This window comes from Aegilops tauschii, chromosome 1 (genome assembly GCF_002575655.3).
Source record: "Aegilops tauschii subsp. strangulata cultivar AL8/78 chromosome 1, Aet v6.0, whole genome shotgun sequence".
Classification (NCBI taxonomy): Eukaryota; Viridiplantae; Streptophyta; class Magnoliopsida; order Poales; family Poaceae; genus Aegilops; species Aegilops tauschii.
Genome location: NC_053035.3, coordinates 315,688,948 through 315,701,140, shown reverse-complemented (window position 1 = coordinate 315,701,140; position 12,193 = coordinate 315,688,948). Strand labels below are relative to the sequence as shown.

Here is a 12,193-nt window from a genome sequence, read left to right as displayed (position 1 = left end):
AATACGACTTAGAAAAAGAAGATTCGCTAATGGAGGAAAAAAACATCACTGTCTTGCGTGCTTGCATATTTGGTTCGTTGGATCGAGGTGCTGCTCTTAAAAGTGAGGATTTGCAAGCATTTAAGACCTTCTGCTCTCTGTGCCACATTTTAAAGATATACATAACCTTGTGAACCCTTCTAGATGTTAGATAGATACTACTCCCTCCGTTCCTAAATATATTTTTTTCTAGAGATTTCAACAAGTGACTACGTATGGATCAAAACGAGTGAATCTACACTCTAAAATATGTCTATATACATCCGTATGTGATAGTCTATTTGAAATCTCTAAAAAGACTAATATTTAGAAACAGAGGGAGTACAACCTAACAAATATTCATCGATCAATTGCAGTAGTTGATGTATCATTTGTTTGAGTTAATCAATGAATTATATGTATCAATATTTAAAATGCTGCTTTGAACGTATCAGCATACCATGGAGACAGAGAAAAAATGACTTTACATCATTCCACTTATATGCCCTTGTTCCGATGTTGATTTGACACCAACCTCTCTAGTAGACAGAGAATCCCTGTAAATAACAGCCTCTCGAGTCTCAAAGTACATACACATAAAATCTTTCTCGAGTAATTTTATTGTTTCCATAATCAATCATGAACCTACTGTATCAACATGAACAGTCAATAGATATTAGTAGTGTAGACAGAAATACATATCACATACTCTTGCCATCTCATCACATACTCTTGATATCTCTCGCACACATGATGATCACATATTGTTGCTTCTGATTGCTTCTCCCTCAAACAAATACATCTATACGAATTGGGCTGCATATAATTAGGAGAATGTTATGGACCTCAAGGTGGGTGCAGGAATTTATCAGCTCAACCTACCTTCCATCACTGAAAAGACAGAAGAAAAAATTGCTTAGTTGTGAATTTCTTCAAGCATCTAATAAATAATTCAGACTAAAACTTGAGAACACGACATCATGTAATCAACTCGTACAGGGGACCAAGTTGACAATCGTGGATCAGGAATATAGTAGTAAGGGGACCAAGATGACATTTGTGGATCAGGAATATAGTAGAAGGGTGATCTGTTGGATATTCCTTGCATGTTCATCATATCCCCCTACAGTCGTACCTTTTTTTGCGTGGACGGTCCATAAGAAAAGACCAATCCGTGGCCCAGTAGGGCAGCGAAGACCGGGCGAGGCACAAGGAATTTTTTGCCGTACGATCCCGCAGCCGTAGCTTCAAAAGAATGTATTGTCTGCAGGAGATTGTTACTCGCGCTCACTCCAATTCTGGTGGCAATTCCGTGAATCAAATCTATGCCTCCTTTCATAGCAATGAGCTCTAGAACCTTAACCATCTAAGGGAAGATAATTTTTCATCAAAGTTATGAACATACCCAATTTGAATGTACCTCATCAAATGAAAGGTGCATAGACGTTTAACAGACTCAAGGTATGAAGAATCATAGAATTCAGAAGATGGCTATGCATACTATGTAGTAATGTCGCATGTCTTCAGAAACCTCTATCTACTTTTCAGTAGGAAAATTAGCTACTTTCCAGACTTATGTGCTCGACTTGATAACTTATAAACACTCTCGGTCATTAATCTATTTCGCAGACTTCAGCACAATACCTGTATAAAATTTATAGAAATTCTGTTCAAAAAATGTTAAGCTAAGTCGGCAATGCATATGTTACCCATCTTATTCTTCGACCAAAAGGAAGTAACAAACTCCTATAAGTATAGATGAAAAATATGTTATGAGCACCATAAAGACAAAAATTATCAAATGACAAGGGAAGCGTAGTTTTGCACAAGTTACCATTCATGCACCTTAAAGATAAAAAATAGAGCTAATAAAGGATTGAGTCGGTAATATCACCATCATCTCAAGGTTCTTCCACTATCTTCGTCCTTCCCACCTCCTCGCGAGCAAACCCACTGCCCCACCCAAATCCATGTCATGTCTTCATCGACCTCACAACCAAAGTACAAATCATCAAAAATTGAATCACCACTCTGGCTGGATGCTATAAATCTCGTTTTCCCTTTCAACTGAGCTCTACAATGTTGAAATTTCTAAATCCACGTGCTTTCCTTTTTCTGCGTTTCCACTGTCTTCGTGAAAGTGAAACTAACTTACTGAAACCGGACATGTCCTCCACAAACCCAAGGAAGCTCTAAGTATGCTAGTGACCTGTTTATCATTCAGCTTCTTAGAGTAACTTTGCCCTTCAACAATGTTGCACGCCTGCGGTCAATTTGTAGAATATACTGAACATCCGATGTCTAATTAAAATATGAGCATCCAATGTCTAATTTGTAGTAAACAGCGAGCATGGATACAATGCCTACGTAGGCAAATATACAGGCCGTGAATCACTTCTAGACTGCAGGTGCCAAGTAGTACTGCAGATTGTAGTTGTATCTTTGCATGAAGTACTGAACAACCGACATTCTGTTCCTCTCTCATCAACACGAAATCTAACAACAAAGAAAATGATAGAATAAAAATGAAATTAGAAAGAGAATAATAATCATGAATTGATAATAAAAGGGACTATGTGGTATGACATTCGTAACAAAAATGTGAACATGAGCAGGGATAGATCTTTGCAATGTTACAGAAATCAAATGCATGGGACCCAAAAGAATGTTCTACACAAATTATTTATCTAATTGATTCCAATGTCACACCAACATCAATGAGACAATGAAGAAGAACAAGCCAAAAATCTATAGGCAAATCTTTCTAATGTTCCACAACACTGATTAGTCGCCCCAGAACATAGTGATAATTCTGAACAAACCAAACAACACCCAAATCAAAGCATGAGATGCAAGGAAGAGAGATAAATGTCACCCATCCTAGCAGGTCACCACATCGTGAAGCTTGATGCAAATCTAAAAGTAGAGACTCCAATTCCTCTTAATCCCCGAGGCTGACACTACCAGTCCACATCAAACGTCGCTGGTGTATTTGGTGCAGAGACTTATTCTGCTCTGCAGGACTGCCATCTACCGCTCAATCTAGCTCTATGCTGTGTGAGTTGGCGACCCCGGCCATCGCCTTGGCGGAGGCGGGCGCTCCTCTAGACCCCGCCCTGGCCGCTGCTTGGATGAGGTGGAGGAGTCTAAGCTAGTGCAGTGCAGGAACCAAGTCTCCACCTCCTTCTCGAGTCCCTTGACCATGCGACCGCGATGCCCGGCAGCCAGGGCAGCAATGTACCAGAGGTGTTGCGGGTGGAGACGCCGTGCTGGACGGTGTAGGCAGCGAGGCCGCTGGTTTACTCGTGGCCTCGCCTGATCCTACCTCACCATCTGTAGGTGCTCCGTTTGGAGATGGAAGGATCCATGGGAGGAGGGAGGGGCGTCGTGTAGGAACGATGCCACATCATCAGCGAGGCGGCCGCGGAACCCCAGCGACGGCCGAGAGCAGTTGGGCGGCGGGCACGGCGATGCGATGGGGTGCCGAGTGCGGGCTGGGGAAGATGCCAGCGGCCGCGGAACCCCGGCGACGGCCGAGAGCAGTTGGGCGGCGGGCACGACGATGCGATGGGGTGCCGAGTACGGGCTGGGGAAGATGCGGGTGTTTTTTTAGCGGGCAAGAGTCCCGGTGGATGCCGCGGCGGCCATGACGCACGTGCTCCACGTCCGAGCAGCGGCGAGCGGTGATGGCGGCAGCGGCGAGCGGTGATGGCGGCACCGGCGGCGTGCGGGCGGGGTGATGGCGGCGGCGGCGGCGGCGGCGTGACCTAGCCCTCTTCTCAACCAGGGATGTTTGATTTAGGATCGCGGCTTCAATACAGATGAATAGAGGGGTTCAACGACAGAACGACCGCGGAGCAATAGTGCCAATGTAGAAAATAATATAGGTGAAAAAACTGAAAGCGTAAATTCACGGGAAGAAAGCGTATTGTGATGGTGAACCCACGGAGTCAATTCGTGCTTTATTAAATTATATATATATATTATATAATTATTAGGGATTAGGGATTAGGGATAGGGATAGATATGGGTCCAAATTTGTTTCATGACATGTGGGCCCCTCGGTGTGTAGTTTGTAGCACTTTAATTTGTGGGTCCAAATTTGTTCCATTCCAAGTGGACTATCGGTGTGTAGTTTCTTCCTCCATTTCCCCATTCATACACGGTGGGCGGCAAAACAAACTCGACTCGGCCGAAATCGATGTAGACAAATATTTTCAATAGGGGCAGGTTTGTAACTTCACTCAGACGTGACACAACCGCCCTACCTGTCAGCCCCGTTCATACACCGTGGGCGTCAACCACCCTCTCCTCGCCCGAAATCGCTCTGGGCAAATATTGGCGAGATGCGAGATTACCGTCGTATCCCAACCGACGAGACGTCCAAATTTTAAACGGGGGCTAAGTTCGTAACTTTCCCATATTTCAGACAGGCGCGTCCCAAAAATATGGTTCCCCGTACCTCTCCCTCCATTTTCCCATTCATACACCGTCCGCGCTAGAACACCATCCCCACACCAGCCTCCGTCCGCCACCCCATCCATCGCCGTCGTCCTCCACCACATCCATCGCCACCGTCCTCCACCATGCCGGAGCGCCTACCAAGACCGCGTCGTCCACTGCTAGAGATGGACGTTTCTCATCCACAGCGACGGACCAAGAGCCTTGCATCACGTCCTCTCGCTTCATCGGCGCCGTCGTCCTCTTTGCCGGGGCCGCTCACACGACCTTCTCTTCCACCGCAACGGGACTTATCCCCCGATGCACCCATCTACCGTCGCAGATCTGCTTCAACGCCACCGACAGCCATCGCACCCCCGATGCCTACACGGCGCCGCAAGAGAGGTGGTACTTCATATCTCCTCAACTTTTTGATGTCAACCAGAAAATAGATCTTAACTTGGTTACTCTACTTTCTTTTCAGCTCTTAGAATTTAGTTCTTAGTTCGAAGCAAACAATGGCTGCTAAATATCATTTCTCCGGTTTCCCCCTTTTATGATCACTATACGATTAGAATACGTGCTTCGTGTCATAATAGCACTGCTCGACCCATCAAGCTAAACAAGCTTAGTTGTTCAAATACGAATCTGATATTATTAAAACAAATTCGTTTAATTGGTCAGCTAAATGTTCCTAAATTAGTTTCGAAAATGCATGTTCGCCGCTCGGGTGTGTATCTCTACAGGGTGCCCACGGTGGGCCGGCCCACCCTGAGATTTTGGGTCGTCCCAGGCCCCGATTCCCCTCTGTTCTGCTGCGCGCTTCCGATCTCTACTCGCCCCCAGTCGCCTGCCTCGCCGGCGACTTGTCGTCCCCGGACGGCATGACTCTAGGAGGAGACGCCGGACTAACAGGAGGTCAGGAGCCGCTCACCCAACAGCGTCACCGCTGCCCGAGCGCGCCGCCGTGCCTACCTTCCCAGCCTGTTCAGGGCTCAGGCGTGCAGCACCCACTAAGCCAACCCGATTTATCCTGAGATAAGTCCTCAACACTCAGCAGCCACTCCTCATCACCCATTTTCTAATTGATTCATTACTCATTAGGCAGGACTGTCATTACGGTTTGTTGTGTGCTCAGTGCTACCTACACTTAATGGTTCAGATGTATTTCGGTAATCTTTAGTACCTGTAAAGTTCACAGGGTTTTCAAAATTCCGGCCCTAGGAACAGACACTAGTCATTTTGGATTGTTGGTCGTAGTGACATTGACCCAGATTACTACTGCAAGCCAGGTTTGTTGAAAAAATTACTTGTCTTTCTTACTCATTCGATATAATATCCAATTATTCACGTCGATTAGTTGCAAACAATAAGTGCTAGACAAACTTCTTGATTCAGATTTTGGACGGTCTCTTACTGCAGTTACAATTCTGCATACTTGGCCTAGTGAGCTCACAAGTAAATGATTGATTCACTACATCTATGCTTGCCTTGTCATATTTGTTGTCAATATTCTTTTAGGGTGGACCACCCTGTTTCTAAATACTGCAACCGTAGACATGAGTGAATAGTATTTCTCTATGTGATCTCTTCCATCATGTGTGGGCAACGAACACTACATTGTATAGAAAGAAAGTGTCATTTCCAGCTTTTACATAGGCTTCGATCTTTTACAGGGAATACAATCTGCCTACTTGCTTTGTGTCGCACTACCAACACTCCACCCTTGAAGCTAAACATTATGCCACTCATAATTCCTTAGTTTATTTGTTCAAATACGAATTTCATATAATTCTAATGTTCCTACTTCAGTTTTGAAATGTGTGTCTGCCTGTTATAGAGACATAAGGAGTTTGTATTTCTATGTGTGGTCTGGTCAGCACGGTTGGGGGTGAACTTTGCAAATGCAGGGGTTTATAGGGAGACACTCTTCGAGTTGAATCCGCAATGCATTCCATAGATAATCTGACTACTTTTTATGTTTTCATGAATCTCAGATTCTGAATAGCAACATAATGATTATGAGCTTGCGCGCATGAAAAGAATAAAGCAGAACAATGCCATGGCTGTCAAACTTGGCATTAAGGGACTGAAATCAAGTCTGGATGCAATGCAATGCAAACACTCTCCACCTACAGATTCATGCTCAGAATATGATCCTAACAGTGATTCTGAGCTAGAGGGAGACCCAAGTCAATGTAGCTCCCTAGTGGAGGAGTCAGAGGAAGATGCCCTATCTTATTCACCCATCAAGGTGCTTGCTCTAACTTTCCAAGGTTATATTTGTCGCACATATCTTGCAACTGATGATTTGCATTGCTTCTACTTTGTTGAACTGCCATTAGCTTAGTTTACACATCGTGTATGTGAATACGGCCTGCCTATCCATTTTCAGTACATATTCCATCTGTCATCATACCATATTTATCCATTCAAATGATGTTCTTGTGTATCAGACGTTCAAAAGGAAGAGGGTGATTGCTGATCGTGGAGGAGCGCAAGCAAAGTATTTGGAAAAGGTAGTGGCACCTAATAAATCAAATACCCATTAGGTGTAGTTGCAATATCACCTGACCCACAAAACACCCCAACTCTATCAGACTCTAGCCCTACTACACTAGTCATTTCTGATGCCCCAACTCAGCAGACCCCAGCTGCAGCAAACATTATGATTATGCCAGTTGACATAGCACCAGCTCTACGACGCAAAACCCCCATTCCAGCAAAGAGTACACCAAATCCAGTTGCCAAATCCCTTTTCGCACCAGAGAGAGCCCCAATTGCAGCGAATAAGACCCCTGTTCCATTTCTTCCCAGCTTAGAAGACAAAGCTTATATTGTTGTCAGGAACTTTGTGCGCATCTTTCCTTCATGGAAAGATTATACCGCAGACACAGAACAATTTCCAGTCTTCCTCCGCAACTTATGCGTAAGTAATGTACTAATGTTATTCATGGTCATTACTGCATATGTTTCTGCTGACAGAAGACACAAGATTTCATTCTTTTAAATAGGTGAGGACCAAACTGGACTGTGAAGACGAGCAAGGGTTGGTTGCGCTTTTCAAGCACTCGTTGATGAAGTATCGTTCCTACCTGAGGCAAGCGCACTTCGATGGCAAGCCTCTAAACAAAATTTCTGTAAAGTCTTTGGTGCTACATTTATCCGACGGTGATTGGAATAATCTTGTTACACATTGGTCTCGGCTGCAGCTTAAGGTACTATCTATGATATCACATCACAATTTGAACTACATTTCTGCATTTGCATTAACGTCTCACTTGTACGAAAACTGTTAGCAGGAGAACACTCGTTCTCAAGGGACCACAAAATCTCGCAACTATACTGCACACTGCATTGCTCTTGTGAGTACCTCTTGCCCTGTATGACCATACTTACTTTCATAGCTGTTTGATTACGTAGCATCACTGCACATGTTAGCCTCTTTATCGTCCATTTGGTGGACATTATAAGATCCGTATGGACTCTTACATAAATTCAGAATCAACCCAATGCTTTTGAAGAGGTTTAGCTCTGCAGTCCTCTTGTAAGGACTGAACGTCGTCTATGACTGTACTTACATTAACAGCTACTCCCTCCGTCCCATAATATAAGAACGTTTTGTACTGTACACCAGTGTACAAAACACTCTTGTATTATGGGAAGAGGGATTGGTTCATTGTGTAGCATTCTGATCTTATCTCCCTCGCCCACCATTTACTAAAAAAGATCAGATCTATATTTAATCTTACCAAAAAGTAGAATACACAGACAATGCCAGTGCAGAAGTGTAGCCCATTGCTCTTGTCAGTACATTTTGTCCTGTAATGCTTGTACTTCCAGGATTGGTAGTTGATTATGTAGCATCAATCTGCATCTTATCTTCATTATCCTCTATCCCTTCCAGTATTATCGTATCTATAATTACTCTCTACAAAATGTAGAGTACAGGCAATGCTTATAAGAAGATTATGTGCTGAAATTCTTGAGTTATCCTTCCCTTGACATGGAGAAGGGCATTATAAAGCCGGTGTTAACTGTTAATGTAAGTCAGTCCTTCTAAAGCCTTTATCCTCAACTGCTATTTAATTTTCTCATACTCCCTATCGTTTACTACTGTTTAGTTTGTTGTTTCTACCAAAATGCATGTTCGCAAGAACCGTAAGTTCTAAGTTTTACTTGTAAAACCAAATTCCTTATTCATACCATGCATGTTACTCAATACTCCCTATAAGTATGCTTGTTTTTGTGGATATATAATCCAGTGTGTGGTGAAGCAGCCCACATTTGCACCTTGTCATCTCCTGTTTTATCTTACCGATGTGGCTGATGATATGAACAACATGCCATGCACATTAACCAAAATAGATACAATGATTTTCTTTGCCCTTCATCTATGTTTGTTATGTTGACATGGTAATCCAATAGTGTGGTGAAGCTCCCCGCATTATGAACAATGCCAAATTATGCTATTGATATTTTGAACTTACTCTTTATTTTCTAATTTGAAATTGGATGGAATTGACAGCACAGTTATCATCTTTGTTTATACACGTGCAAAACCTGTCATCCCTCTGCTTTGTTCAGGGTGATATGCTTGATGGCATGCACAAGTCTGCTGAAGGTTGTGCGACAAACCCAACATATATTGAAGCAAAGAAGGCAAAACATCTTGAAGATAGCGAGACAACCCCAAAGTCTTGTCTTGATGCAGTGTTCAAGTTACTTGAGACTAGCAGTCAGACAAGCTCACAGAATTTGTTGTATGAATCAGTTCGACTTCTTCAGTCCCAAGTTCTAGCAGAAAGGCATTCTGCAACTCAACTTCGACTTGAAGTCCTATCTCTAAGAAAGATTGCGGAGAACACCAATGAGAACCTCATCGCTAAACAGCTACACCTGGAAGCTATGACCGACATGCTAGGCCGGTCTCACAGCCTTGCTCAGCAGCTTGCGCAGCAGTTCCCGCGCAAGGCTAACCTTTCTTGAACTGTCTTGGAAGTGGTCTCGGTTCAGTATTATTTTGTTACGCTGCAATGGTGCCCAGTTTTTGTAATCTGCTTCTTCGTTGCGCTTTATGATCACCGGTGGCGAAATTCGATGCCCAGTGGATGTAATATACCATAAATCCTTTATTGTATAGTGTAGGTTTATTCTTAGTTACTATGCCGTAATTTCTTTATTGTATAGAGTAGGTTTGTTCTTAATTCCTACTAGTTACTGCCATCATTCCCTATCTGAAAAAAAATCAGATGTAGTCGATGTTGGGGAACGTAGTAATTCCTACGCACACGCAAGATCATGGTGATGCATGGCAACGAGAGGGGAGAGTGTTGTCCACGTACCCTCGTAGACCGAAAGCGGAAGCGTTAACACAACGCGGTTGATGTAGTCGTACGTCTTCACGATCCGACCGATCAAGTACCGAACGTACGGCACCTCCGAGTTCAGCACACGTTCAGCTCGATGACGTCCCTCGAACTCCGATCCAGCCGAGTGTTGAGGGAGAGTTTCGTCAGCACGACGGCGTGGTGACAATGATGATGTTCTACCGACGCAGGGCTTCATCTAAGCACCGCTACGATATTATCGAGGTGTAATATGGTGGAGGGGGGCACCGCACACGGCTAAGAGATCGTTGATCAATTGTGTGTCTAGAGGTGCCCCCTGCCCCCGTATATAAAGGAGCAAGGGGGGTTCTGCCGGCCAAGGGGAGAGGCGCGCCAGGAGGAGTCCTGCTCCTACAGGGAGTAGGACTCCCCCCTTTTCCATGTTGGACTAGGAGAGAGAGGGGGAAGAGGTGGAGGGGAGGAAGGAAAGGAGGGGCGCCGCCCCCCTCTCCTTGTCCTATTCGGACTGGGGGGAAGGGGCGTGCGGCCCTGCCCTGGCCTCCTCTCCTCTCTTCCACCTAGGCCCACTAAGGCCCATTAAGTTACCGGGGGGTTCCGGTAACCTCCCGGTACTCCGGAAAAATCCCGATTTCACCCGGAACACTTCCGATATCCAAACATAGGCTTCCAATATATCAATCTTTATGTCTCGACCATTTCGAGACTCCTCGTCATGTCTGTGATCACATCCGGGACTCTGAACAACCTTCAGTACATCAAAACATATAAACTCATAATATAACTGTCATCGTAACGTTAAGCGTGCGAACCCTACGGGTTCGAGAACTATGTAGACATGACCCAGACACCTCTCCGGTCAATAACCAATAGCGGAACCTGGATGCTCATATTGGTTCCCACATATTCTACGAAGATCTTTATCGGTCAGACCGCATAACAACATACGTTGTTCCCTTTGTCATCGGTATGTTACTTGCCCGAGATTCGATCGTTGGTATCTCGATACCTAGTTCAATCTCGTTACTGGCAAGTCTCTTTACTCGTTCCGTAATACATCATCCCGCAACTAACTCATTAGTTACAATGCTTGCAAGGCTTATAGTGATGTGTATTACTGAGTGGGCCCAGAGACACCTCTCCGACAATCGGAGTGACAAATCCTAATCTCGAAATACGCCAACCCAACAAGTACCTTTGGAGACACCTGTAGAGCACCTTTATAATCACCTAGTTACGTTGTGACGTTTGGTAGCACACAAAGTGTTCCTCCGGTAAACGGGAGTTACATAATCTCATAGTCATAGGAACATGTATAAGTCATGAAGAAAGCAATAGCAACATACTAAACGATCGAGTGCTAAGCTAACGGAATGGGTCAAGTCAATCACATCATTCTCCTAATGATGTGATCCCGTTAATCAAATGACAACTCATGTCTATGGCTAGGAAACATAACCATCTTTGATCAACGAGCTAGTCAAGTAGAGGCATACTAGTGACACTCTGTTTGTCTATGTATTCACACAAGTATTATGTTTCCGGTTAATACAATTCTAGCATGAATAATAAACATTTATCATGATATAAGGAAATAAATAATAACTTTATTATTGCCTCTAGGGCATATTTCCTTCAGTCTCCCACTTGCACTAGAGTCAATAATCTAGATTACACAGTAATGATTCTTACACCCATGGAGTCTTGGTGTTGATCATGTTTTGCTTGTGGAAGAGGCTTAGTCAACGGGTCTGCAACATTTAGATCCGTATGTATCTTGCAAATTTCTATGTCTCCCACCTGGACTAAATCCCGGATGGAATTGAAGCGTCTTTTGATGTGCTTGGTTCTTTTGTGAAATCTGGATTCCTTTGCTAAGGCAATTGCACCAGTATTGTCACAAAAGATTTTCATTGGACCCGATGCACTAGGTATGACACCTAGATCGGATATGAACTCCTTCATCCAGACTCCTTCATTTGCTGCTTCTGAAGCAGCTATGTACTCCGCTTCACACGTAGATCCCGCCACGACACTTTGCTTAGAACTGCACCAACTGACAACTCCACCGTTCAATGTAAACACCTATCCGGTCTGCGATTTAGAATCGTTCGGATCAGTGTCAAAGCTTGCATCAACGTAACCATTTACGATGAGCTCTTTGTCACCTCCATAAACGAGAAACATATCCTTAGTCCTTTTCAGGTATTTCAGGATGTTCTTGACCGCTGTCCAGAGATCCACTCCTGGATTACTTTGGTACCTCCCTGCTAAACTTATAGCAAGGCACACATCAGGTCTGGTACACAACATTGCATACATGATAGAGCCTATGGCTGAAGCATAGGGAACATCTTTCATCTTCTCTCTATCTTCTACAGTGGTCG

At 44.1% G+C, this 12,193-nt stretch overlaps 1 long non-coding RNA gene across 2 annotated transcripts; it reads right to left on the bottom strand.

The window, feature by feature from the left end:
* Window positions 1–609: 609 nt before the first annotated feature.
* LOC120976862 (uncharacterized) lies at window positions 610–3,927 on the bottom strand. Of its 2 annotated transcripts, XR_006672359.2 has the most exons (3): window positions 2,386–3,894; window positions 1,154–2,281; window positions 610–909 (listed from the first exon to the last, which is right to left on the bottom strand). It is a non-coding gene; the product is annotated as an uncharacterized lncRNA (long non-coding RNA). The 2 variants fall into 2 exon arrangements; XR_005773446.2 differs by having other exon boundaries at window positions 1,154–3,927.
* Between the last annotated feature and the right edge of the window lie 8,266 nt (window positions 3,928–12,193).